This window comes from Ursus maritimus, unplaced genomic scaffold (genome assembly GCF_017311325.1).
Source record: "Ursus maritimus isolate PB19 unplaced genomic scaffold, ASM1731132v1 scaffold_11, whole genome shotgun sequence".
Classification (NCBI taxonomy): Eukaryota; Metazoa; Chordata; class Mammalia; order Carnivora; family Ursidae; genus Ursus; species Ursus maritimus.
In genome coordinates, this window is record NW_024423453.1 from 41176197 (window position 1) to 41188720 (window position 12524).

At 44.9% G+C, this 12524-nt stretch overlaps 1 protein-coding gene across 1 annotated transcript in view; it reads right to left on the reverse strand.

Annotated features, from left to right (window-relative positions):
• The window catches only part of TMEM154 (transmembrane protein 154), a 55377-nt gene that overhangs the window by 3279 nt on the left and 39574 nt on the right, over positions 1 to 12524 (reverse strand). The window lies entirely within an intron of this gene.

Below are 12524 nucleotides of genomic sequence, written 5' to 3' on the forward strand. Positions count from 1 at the left end.
AGACATAAATTCTGCATTTCCAAATCAAACCAGAACCCGGTATCTGCCCAAAGAGAATAAATTAATTTTACGAGGAACTCACGTGTATTTACAGCTTTTGCATGTTTCATTTGGCAATTTAATGCTATTTTACCTTGGGTGTTGATACTGAATTGATGAGGTTGTTTTTTTTTTTTTAAGATAGGAAAGACGAGACCATAAATATAACTACTTCCCAGCCTTTAAAATTCCACAAGAACTAATAACACAAAACTTTGTAAAGAGTAGATAACGACAGAGTTGGGGAAATATCAGCAATAAAGGGGGAAGGTGGGAAAAATAAAGCTACAGCACAGCTGTCTGCATCATACCTCGAAGTCATGATGTCTTAGAAAATGTCATTATGGCTCATATTGAAAACAATTCAAGGCCAGCCTCTATATGACTCTCATCTTCTTTGTACTGTCCACAACACTAAGCTCAGTCTTGTGTCAACACTCCAAATCTGCTGCCTGCTGGATGGGAGAGGAAGTTGGGGAGCAGGTGAGGTAGTGAGAGGGGATATGCGAGGGTGGGAAAAGACAACTGACATCAAGGAGTGGAGGAAGTCCATGTCTAGTTCATCTTTGATAGAATCGGCGTGTACAGAAGGGGTGCGGGTGTCACAGAGGAGAACGGCATGGTCTGGCAGGAAGGCCAGCGGGAGGCTGAGGAAGCCAGATGCTGAGTAGGGCACACGCAGAGAGCTATAGCGAGGGCAGAGAAGAAATGAGCCATCCAGCTCGAGAGCTCTCAGCAAACAAACAGCAAAAGCATCTAAGACAGGTAGCTGTCCACTGTCATTTCATCCATTCATGTTTTGTTTGCTCACTGATTCATTCACTTATTCTAAAGACTCTTGTTTCTTTCTCATAATCACGATAAGAGTGACCGCCAGTGATAAAGTGCCTACTCTGTGCCATCACTCCATTACATCGAAGAGGAGCTGAGGTTCAGAGAAGCTGGGTACTTTGGCCAAGCTCACACAGCTGGGATTCAAACCCAAGACTTCCATGCCAGCCTCGCCTCTGACTCACTGTAATGTTGCATGAAGTGAGTCCTTACTCAGGTATGGTCATCTGGGGCTGCTGCAAACTCTCCCCCCGGTCTCTTTCCTCACTTCATCCAGGGAATCTGGTTCTGGCCCCAGCTCAGCCACCCACCTGCGGTGTGACGTTGGCCAAAGCTCCCTGTTTCTATGGGTCAAGTCTCTTCATCAGCAAAATGCAAGGATTGTACTAGGTGATTACTGAAATTCCTTGCTCCTCTGAAATTCCGTGTACCCGTCACTCATTCCTCTCAGCTGGATAAACATTTATGAAACTGCACAATTCTCTCATGACCTCAACCATCTCATCTAGGCTCTGGCTTCCCGTGGTAGAATCAGCCATTGCCCATCCGATAGACATTATTCTTAGGAGAACCCCTGACTTTCTTTAAGGTAGCAATGCACCCACCTAACGGACTACGTTTTCTAGCTTTCCTTAAGGTGAGATGCACCACTTTTCTAGTGGTTTGGGCCAATGAGACATAAGTGCATCAGAGTTTTGGGGGAACATGGGCCACCTCCCCTCTTCTTCCTTCTTGCCAGCAGGACAGGCTTGATGACCAGCGCTCCAGCAGCATCAGGGCCAAAGGCGGCTTTGAGGATAGAATCCACGTTCTAAGAACAGTGGCATAGAAAGGTAGAGGGCATGGTCTCAGACGACCATGGGGCCACCATATCAGTCCTGGACTTCCTACCTCCAAACTTCTTGTAGTTGAGACAACAACAAACCCTTGGAAATTTAAGCCTCTCTTCTTTTGGATTTTCTGCTACATGCTGGCAACTAATTCTCATTAATGTACCCCCAAACTTGTCACACTTTCTTTCTCTAGCTGTAATACTCCCCTTGAATTGTAGTGTTAAATTTGCCACAGCCTACTGGACACATTGACAACCTGCGGGGACCTCCAAATCAATTTGTATAATGCTGGGTTCATAATCTGGAAAACAGAACCTGAAAAATGGTTCTTCTTATGTTCTCTGTTGCAGCAAAGGGCAACACCAAGTTTCCTGCCACTAGTGTCCAAAGCCTGGTGTTAGTTTTCATTCCTCTTATTCAGTCAGTTATCAAATCCTGTAGATTTTCCACTCATTGATCTAACATTTTGAGCGTGTGTTAGCTCAAGAGATGATTGGTGCAGGGAATACAAGAATAAGCCAAACAGATATCTGTTGCTTGTCGTGATGCTTGCAGCCAAGGGCAGGGATTTGTCTGTTCTCATGAAACTTACAACCAAGACAGGCATTAGTTGAAGAATCACGCAAACAAATGTACAATTGCAATGGCAGCACGTGCTACAAAGACGCAGTGGGGGCCAGAGAAGGCTTTGACTAAGCTAAATTCTGAAGGATGGATGGACCTACAGTGACAAGGAGTAGGGAGGGGTGGGGGATGGCAGGGATGTATTTCAGGCAGAGGAAAGAGCATGGGAGAAAGTCCAAGGAAGGAAGGAGCAGGGGCACCGTGTACTCCATGAGTTAAAAGAAGGCTGTTGGCTAAAGCACTAGGGGCCATGAGGGATCCAAGAGGCAAGGGTAGTGTTCCGACCACATTAAGGACTTTGGCTCATTTGAAAATCCATGGAAAGCCATTGCAGGTTTTTAAGCAGCTAAAGGAGGGTGGGCAGTGACCTGATCATATCTGCTGTGTCCTTCCTATTTCTTTTCTCCCCTTTTCTTAATTCCCTCTGCTGCTACACTCATTTCCTATTACTTGCTTCTCTCCCTGAAACTCACCCTCCACCTGTAAGGACCGTTCTTCCAAATCCCAGGGCTGAGCACCGTGCTCTCATTCCCCAAGGTCTTCAAGAGCTCCTCATTCCCGCTGAATGAACTCCAACTTCCTCAGCCAGAGTTCAAGGCCCTGGCTTCCCTGTGCCTCCTTCCTCACTTGCCACTCTCCCTTACACGCCCTGTGTGCTCCAGCCGAATTGTGCTGTACTGTGCTCCCCGATTCCGTGCCCTTCCTCATGCTCTTCCCTAGAACTGGAATGCCATTTTCTTGAATGACCATTTGTCACAATGCTCTGCCCTTTAAGACCTTGCTCCAATTCAACTTTCCCCCTCAGGTTTTGCCTGCTGTCCCCAACCCAGTCATCCTTCCTCCTCTGTGACTCTGAGCCCTATATCTGCTCCTCCCCAGGAACTTGTCACTCTGCATTTGGGCGCAAGCCTTATCTCTTGAAACAGCTTGATGGGAGGATCCTGGCTTCTTTTCCGTGCCTAACAGGTCCCACTGTGCCCTACTTAGAGCAAGGGGCTCAGTAAATGTCAGCTGAAGGAACAAATGAATGATATTCAAATAAGTGGGCAAACGCCACCCAGGGTCACCCTTTGCATCATTCCTTCACAGTCAATGGAAACGGCACATCTGCACAGTGAGCCTGGTAACATGCAGTCTGCTTTGGGAAACAGACTAGCTGGGTTCAAATCCCAGCTCTACCACACCCTACCTGTGTGCCCTGAGCCAGTTACTCTTCTCTCTGTAGATGGGGGTAACAGGGACACCTCGGTGGCTCAATAGGTTAGGCATCCGACTCTTGGTTTAGGCTCGGGTCATGGTCTCAGGGTCATGAAATCGAGCCCCGTGTCGGGCTCCCCACTCAGTGCAGAGACTACTTGAGATTCTCTCTCTCCCTCTCCCTCTGCCCCGCCCCCTCCCTCTCTAAAAATAAAAAAATAAAAAATAAAATAAAACGGGGGTAATACTATACTTGCCTGGGGAGGTGAACACGTAGAAGAGTATCTGTCACCAAGTGCTCAGGGGAAGTCTGCATCATCATGCTGTCATTCCCAGTTGGAATGACTCTCGCTAGGTGACAGTGCCTTCTGTGACCCAATGACCTACAAAATGGTGCTGGGGCCAGAGTCCTGGGCAGCGAAATTTCCTACAGGCTATTCAGGGGGGAGACTCCCAGCAAGTCTGCATCCTACCAACTGAGCCTGGCACGTTCTTCCCCTTGTTCGACAAACTTAGAGTTTGTGCCATTTCAGCCTCTGGACTGTGGTCTCCTTAAGGGGGAGACGACAAGAGGAACACCAGCACTAGACAATCCTTGCCACACACTGGGCACTCACTGTTCACAGCGTTCACATGGATTGGTTCACGTGGTTTTCCAGAAAATCTTATGAGGCAAGTAGGGCACAGAGAGCTTAGGTAACCTCTCCAGAAGCATGGAGCCAGCATTGAAACCCAGCCAGTCTGGCTCCAGAGGCTGGGGCTTTCCCGCACTGTCCCACCTCTCCTCTGTATCTTCAGTGCCTGGCGCAGAGCCCGTAGAGACAATAAATGTTTGCAGAATGAATGGATCCCAGTGGCATCCTCAGGGAAGGCCTTTAGTATTTTCTCTCTCCGGGGTTTCTGCCTGGCTCCCTTTCCTATGGACCCTTCTAAAGCCCCCAACAGCAGCTGGCGAGTGTTCCTGCTATCCTCAGGAAAGCACGCTCCCTCGGGCTGCTTGAGGAAGTGCCCACCCCCCGCCCCGTGGCCTTCATCAGGGTTCACTCTCAGCCTTCTTCTCACATTCCCTGTCTTAGAAAGAGTTGATGGGGACTCCACATCGCTCGTAAGAATACAAATTGCCTTCCGTGGCAACTGTAGAGGTGTGCAAGGGAGAGATTTTAAATGGAGGATATTTTTGCTCTTAATTCAAAATATTCTTTAATATTTAATGATTCTTGTAGTAAAAAAAAAAAAAAAAAAAAAGAAGAGGAAGGAAAGAGCCCAAGTGATTAGACATTATGCAGTAGGGAAAGTCTTTCTAATGCTGGCTTGGTCTCCTTCAGCTTCTTAGCATCTTGACAACTGTTTTAATACCTTCTGCTCCTGTCCTAAATGGTGACACGATCCACAAGGTAAACACAGAGTCTCAAAAGTTACACCGATTCTCCCGTAGGTCCCGAAGAGAAATGCGCAAAGCGTGTCCACACGCAGCCTGGGATACAGGAGTGCACGGAGAAACAAAAAGACCGATACGTTTCACGCTGCAGAGCGAGGCTTTCAGGGCTTTTTACCAACCCCTGTTCTGAACCCCTTCTCTTTCCTACAAAAAGTGGTCCTGTCATATACACTTAAATATATTCACTAGCTTTGCAAGTAAGTGTCACAAGACATTCTTATGCTGTAAAAATATTGGTTTTTCCTGTTTGAAGTTCTTAAAATTTCTGCCTTGGTTCATGAAAACTTACCCACTCTGTTTTTTGTAACATACATGACAAAGGTAATACATATTTACTGTGGAACATTTAGAACATATTAAAAATGTACAAAGAAGGGGCGCCTGGGTGGCACAGCGGTTAAAGCGTCTGCTTTCGGCTCAGGGCGTGATCCCGGCGTTACGGGATCGAGCCCCACATCAGGCTCCTCCACTATGAGCCTGCTTCTTCCTCTCCCACTCCCCCTGCTTGTGTTCCCTCTCTCGCTGGCTGTCTCTATCTCTGTCAAATAAATAAATAAAATCTTTAAAAAAAAAAAAATGTACAAAGAAGGTAATGAAAAGCATCAGTAGATCCACCATCTTGAGAACCTGGCCCTCTCTGGACTTCTGACTCTGAATGTGGTTGAGGAAGGGGAATGGGAAAGAAGAGCACGTGTAGGGTGGGGGGATATCTGCGTGCGTGGCTGGTCCCAATGCCCTGCATCTGGTCAGAGCAATCTGATTCCCTTTAGAAGCTGCTTCCTCATGAATCCTCTTCAACCAACCAACGAACTAACCAATCAACCAACCAACCAACTAATGAACTAATCAACCACCTACCCCACCGACTAACCAACGTGTGTAACAGACACACACACACACACACACACACACACATACACACACGTAGCAGATACACACACACTCAGCCTGTGGTAGCACAGGGAAGTGTCAACCCCAGTCAGTCCCGGTACCGTCTTCACAGGGTTACACATAAAAGTCCTTCTGCGGGACTTTTCGTCATTGGGTAAGGGAGAGAGATTCCCTTCTACTTTGGTGCGAAAGAGAGAAAGAGGAGCTCCCTAGAGCTACTAGCTGCCATAGTTATAGCCCCGTGGAGGAAGCTGTTTCCGACAATGAAGGAAAGACAAAAGCACGGAAGAATCCTTACTGTGTTTGAGTACCTGGTCTGGCTGTCCCTCGCTGTAGCTGAACCCGCTTCTGCTGGCCTCTGAGAGCTTCCTGCCTCTGCCCAATTTGGTTACCTGAACCCATAAGTCTCTTTTGGTCTGACGTATTTTGGGTTGGAAATTTTCTCATGGAATCAAGAGTCTTGTTTAAACAAACACACCAACATTACGTGTGAGGCAGAAAATTAGAAGTGTATTTATTTAGGACAAATTTGTAAAAGTTATTCAAAAGAAAGTGTTGGGCCTCGCCCTGTCCACACGTCGCGTCGCCTACTCTGGATCTGACCAGAGATATAGGTGGTCTGCCCCTTCTCAGACAATCCAGTTAGCTCCCACCCCTCTCACAGCTCTGATAGGAGTCAGGGCATGTGTCTCAATGCTGTGGGAGCATGAATCCTAACCGAGGGTTTAATATTCATGCTGTGTCTCTAGAACTGAGTTTCTCAACTTAACAGGGAGGAGACACAACTCTGTCATAGAGAAGGTATTATTATCTAGTGTCCTTTCTGCCCTTCCACCATGAAGCCAGGCTGATCACCATTCCCTGTGCGTCCAGTGGCCAATGAAAGCGGACTCTGGACAGCTCATCTCCATTGTGGAAATCACCCAGAACCCTCCTCACTCTTCTCACTCCCAATCCTTTCTAGTCTGCTTCTGTCTAACTCCTGCCTCAGATTTGTGTTCCAAATTTTGTTTCCTATCCTGCCCCTTTGGTCTTCACAACTAATCTTGGTTTCATCTGTTGAACCAGAGAACTCCCCAAGAGTTTTTCCTCACATACTCCCCACTCCCTTCCCCAGCCCACTGTGTTCCCCTTGTTCGTGCTCCAGCCCCACTCAGAACACAAATGCTAACATTAATTCATTTGGCTGCTTCCCCAGATATATCTATTCCCAGTCCCTCAAGGCAGAGCGCTGGGCACTATACGCAAAGAGGAAGGATGGAGGTCCATCTGGAATGGAATGGGTTACAAACAGAAAGGTACATTCACAGGAAATGAGAAGTCGTCAGTCATTGCATGGAACAAGATGGAGGAATTTCTGCACAGATTCATGGAGGTGAGAAATAAATGGGTCCCATAGTTTACTATCTTGCCCCATTAGCTGGCTTGGTTGGCTTCATCTACATTTAGTGCTGGCTGGAGAACTTTCAAGAAGAGTTTATAGCACCTCTTATTTTACTCATCTGTCTTCCTATCCAGGGCGGCAACCGTCCATATCTTCCTTGTATCATCACCTAAAATAGATCATTGACTCTTTTTATTAATAAAACTTGCATTTCCTTTCCCCATGCACATTCTAGACAGCAAAGAAGGGGAGCCTAGAGCTAAGCAGAAAGAGCTGCTGAGAAGATTTCAGTGGTCTGCTGGGCTCCCCCCTTGTGTTCCTTCCCCTCCAAATGGGGGCCACCTTTTCCCCTCCACCTCCACTTGCTCGTTAGTTCAATGATGATCGTTCTCTGCCACCTTCCAGATTGGATTTGAGACAGCTAAAAAAGAAAAGCACACACAATAGGACAATTTCAAATAAAGACTAAAAATGGCAACAGAATCTATTAGCTGGAAGTGAGGGAAACACAATGGAACTGGAAAGTTGGGTAGAAAATGATAATGGACAATAAGCAATTCTCTTTTGTGTCCTGTTGTCACTGATGATAAAGACTGACTCGGTACTAAGGGCAGTACAGTGACTCTCAGCTCAGCAGGTGATTGGTTTTCCCAAGATTATTGAGCATTTCCTAGTGCCAAGCACTGTTCGGGACACAGCGATGCCTAGCGGTTTTCATCCCTGTCCTCAAGGTGCTCACAATCAAATCTGCTCCCATTATAACCTTAGGTACTGAGAATAGGCAGAAGTTTAGATTTTTTTGGTTTTTCCCCCCCCCCCCCCAGCCTGTTCTATGCTATGTCCCAGGGCTCATGTAGCTGATGAAACCTACCAAACATTATTGGACCAGGAATGCTTGTCTAAGCCAAAGACAGCCTTACGGGCACTGGATTCAGGGAGGTCAAATATTCCTTAGGGCACTGATGTGAGCTTGCCTATTGTATTTCCTCTGGATAGCATGGAGCCACACCAACTTGGGAAGATGATGTTTTCCAAAATGCCTATTACGTATCTCCCATCCCACTTGCTCTTGACACTGAATGGTAACATTTACGTCCTCTCGCCCTTGAACTTTGTGACTGCTTCAAATGACAGAGGATGGCAGAAGTGATGATATGTGACTTCTAAGTCCAGCTTATAAAAATGCCATGTCCTTCCACTTTGATCTCTTGGAATATTTGCTCTTGAAACCTAGCTACCATCATGGTGGCAGCCATGGAGAAGACTATGTCGTAGGAACCAAGCCCCTGGCCCACAGACCTGGCTGCGTTCCAATCAAACAGCGGGTCCCAGCTAGCCAGCCTTGGGAGTGAGCCGTGTGACGGCGGATCCCCCAGCCCCAATTCAGTCGTCCAGCTGATGCCATGTGGAACAGAGATGAGCTATTCCCAATGGGCCCCACCCAAATTGCAGTCTCATGAGCAAAATAAATGATCGCTGCTGGTTTAAGCTATGAAGTTTTTTGGTTTTGTTGTTGTTGCTGTTTTGTTTGGTTTGGTTTTTTGGCTTCAGCTACCAAGTTTTAAGGGAGTTAGGCAGCAATACATGGGCAAAATGCCAATTCAGATTTTCTCTCTTGCGAAGTACGAATGCTTCCAGAGGTGGGACTCTTGAGCTCAGGCCAAATCTCAAACAATGCTGCTTTTCCTCTTCTCCACAAGTCCATGTACCTACCAGGTTTGGCTGTTCTGAAAGCCACAATGATTATGGCTGTTGGAGAGGTGATCTTTCAAGCAACTCTACATTCACACGTGCTCGCACTAACCACCTGTGTTCGAGAGTGTCTGGGCACGCCTCTCTATCGCAACCTTAAAGAGAACAACCGCTATCCTGTTGACTTCAGCTCCAGTAAATGGGATTTTATTTTTTTCACTCAGTGACCAAATCCTTACCGGTACCTAAGTCCAGAAACTAGGTTTTCCCTTCCTTATCCCCCCTATTGCAAGCTCTGGTTTCTTTTTCTCAGCATGATATACCATTTCCACTGGCCCTGTGTGCCGTCCTTCCTTCCCCACTGGCCTGCAGCTTCCGTTACTTCTTGTCTGACCAGGCCCACCTATGGGCCTCCGTGCCTATGACTTACACCTTCTTAAACATTCTCCTACTGTTTATTACTGGGTAGGTGGTTGAGTGTAGTAGTTTAAAGCGCGTGCTCTGGAGTTGGAAAGACAGGGGACAAGTTCATGAGTTCCCTAATCCAATCTTAAAAGTATATGGTGAGGATTGAAATGAGATGATGTGGGACAAGTGCTTAGCCCCTTATGGCCGGGATTGCTACCTCTTTGGATACGCAGGATTCCCTCACTGCTCTGAGAAGCAGAGCCTTACTGTTGGCTGTACTAATGTGCCAACCCCAGAGACCCCTGTGCCCTGCCGCCTGGCAGATAGAGAGGTTGGCTCATGCGATGTAGATTGAGTTGTTTCAATGTGCTGGCAGGAAAGCTCTTTCAAGTGCCTCACCCCTGCACTGCTTCCCTTTCTCTCCTCCTTGTGAACGTGGTGCTGGAGCATCTGCCTCTTACGGCCACCTGGACGACAGGAGCTCTGCCCCATGGAGGTGGGAGGGTGAGAGGGAACCCAGGTCCCAGGGGACCATGGAGTTACCACACCAGCTTACCTCTGTACCCTTTCATGTGTGAGAAGAAAAGATCTTGCTCAAAACAATTGTATTCTGTGTGTCTACTGTGAGAAGCTGAACTCAATTCCTAGCGGATACACACAAGAGACACTAGTTTTGTTCGTATTACTGTTCTCTCTTAGTATCATTTCCCTGATGCTGTGGGACTGTCTGCTCTTCGGGCCCAAGCCATCTCGAGGCTGATCTGTCCCACCACTTCAGTCCCTCAGTCGTTCTGGTTCAAATAGGAAGGAAATGCAGCTGCCACAGACTCGAGCAGTAACATGCCATAAGGTACCAGGTACTACTTTAGCCGGGGCCTGGAGGGGGATCTTTCTGCTCGTTGTTCATCAATGTGCTGACTACTTTTGTGACCTGCAAGAACGCGTCCTTATTCAAAGACGTCTTCATATGATCTGTGTGTGGTGAACCTACCTCTCAGCCTTGCTCTAACTATTATAATGTCAATGTGTAGAAAATGAAATTAGGATTAAAGGCACGAAGAAAAGTAAATAATCAGGACAAAGAGAAGGCTTTAGTTCTGAGATTTTTCTGTTTTTACTAAAAATACTTTCAAAAATTACATCCCATAGACAAATAAAATTTCATTTCTCAATTTAAAAATATTTTGCAAAGAAAAAGACAAGACTGTGTTATGGTATCTTTTAGATAGGTAGAAAATCCGATTAATTTTTAGGGTAGATAATTTTGTATAAAGCAGGCTCAATTCTATAAGAACTTTTAAAACTGGCATTGCTTCGTTTATTTAAAGAGGTATACAGATCAAAAGAGCATAATTATCAAAGGTAACAATCCTTCTTTTTCATAGTCACAGAAGTTAAATTATAAGAGTTTTTCTTTAAAAAGATGTTTAATTCACCCCTTTACTCTCAGTCAGCAACATTTTAGTAAACAAATACCTTACCTTCAAATGAACATCTATTTTAAATGTTAATATACATTAATTACATAGAAACTAATGTCAAAGATATTCTTTATTCCTATCTTATAGTGCTGTTTTTTTCCATTAAATTTAGAAATGCTTTTAAGTCGATCACTGATGATTGAGCAATTTAGCATACAAGCAGATATGGACTTATTCATTTTTTTAATAAAAAATCATGCAGCTGAGAATAGAGCAATTTATACAAATACATATGACTATCTGACATTTCTAAAGCCATTAGCTGTAAAGGAAAAATATTATCATGTATATTATTTTCAGCATACAAGGCAAGAGAAAAAACCCTAAAACCTTTCATCAGTCTTAAACCTTTAGTAGTTGTGGGACGCCTGGGTGGCTCAGTCAGTTGAGTGACCAACTCTTGATTTTGGCTCAGGTCATGATCTCAGCATCTTGGGGTCAAACCCCATGTTGGGCTCCATGCTGGGTGTGGAATCTGCTTGAGATTCTCTCTCTCCCTCTCCCTCCTCCCCTCCTTCTCTAAAAACAATCAAACAAAAAGAAAAACAAAAAAAAAAACCCCAACTTTAGTAGTTTAACAAATCAGTTCTAGTCAGTAGTGATGGGGCCCTTTCTTACCTGAGGCTTCCAAGGTTGAATTTCTACACTGAAGCCAGGTAGTCAATACAACATCTGATGATCTTACTGACCTTCTGAGGAAACACTTTATACTGCTTGAAAAATGAGAGAGTCTAATAAAATCATTTTTTACACTATTTTCACTTAACTTTAAAAACAAGATGCATACATGCTAAACCACCAATGATCTACCCGATTATTTTTGAACTTGTTGGAAAATTAGAATCTCCTCTCTTTCTGAAAGCTGACATTTATTAAACACGCAGAGTGTTCCTAAGCTCTTGATGTTATTTATAATTTCAGGGGTTTCACCTAAGTCAGAGTAATATGGTGATTACTCTCCATCTGATATTGACGCTGAAAAAAATGGGGCTTACTATTTGTAGTTTCTATGTAGCATTCATTTAATTCTTGCCACGCAGACCAAAGAAGTGACAAATGTGAAGAATATGGTTTTGTAAAAGGTCCAGTTATTTACTTGTAAAGTACCAGAGGCCAGTGATGATACCGTGATGGGGAGTGAGGAGTGTGATTACCTGAGCCCTCCACACCTGACGTCCAATTGAAGAGACTCCATTCACCTTGGTTGTCTTAACAGTTCAGTGTTGTATTTCTAAACCTGTACAGCACTGAAATTAAAGTCTTCATGTTATTGGATGTACTTCGGTTTAGAAATTGAACTTCTTAAAATATTTCAAAAAGACCTTAGAGCATCTATAGAATTGATTTTTGAAAGTTTAATTTTATACAACTGTATGGATTGCTATCCTGTGAATACGTTATTTAGAAAAGGTAATAAGGCAAAAACCAAAAGAAACCAAAAAAAAACACTGATTCTCTACAAATAGGCACCCTCAAAAGGACTAAGAGGAAAATAAAATTTTGGTACCAGATCGGAGAGTTCCAAGGTAAGGTCAAAGAGCTGCTCAAACGAGCAAGCAAACTGAGATAATTCATTGTTTGGATTATGCAATTATTAATAACCAATTGGACTAACTCCATTCCACACTATTACAGTGACTCTCCTGGTTATTTTAAGATTGAAGAAATGTAACCTATGAATGAAGCTAGTCTGGCCTGCCCATTGT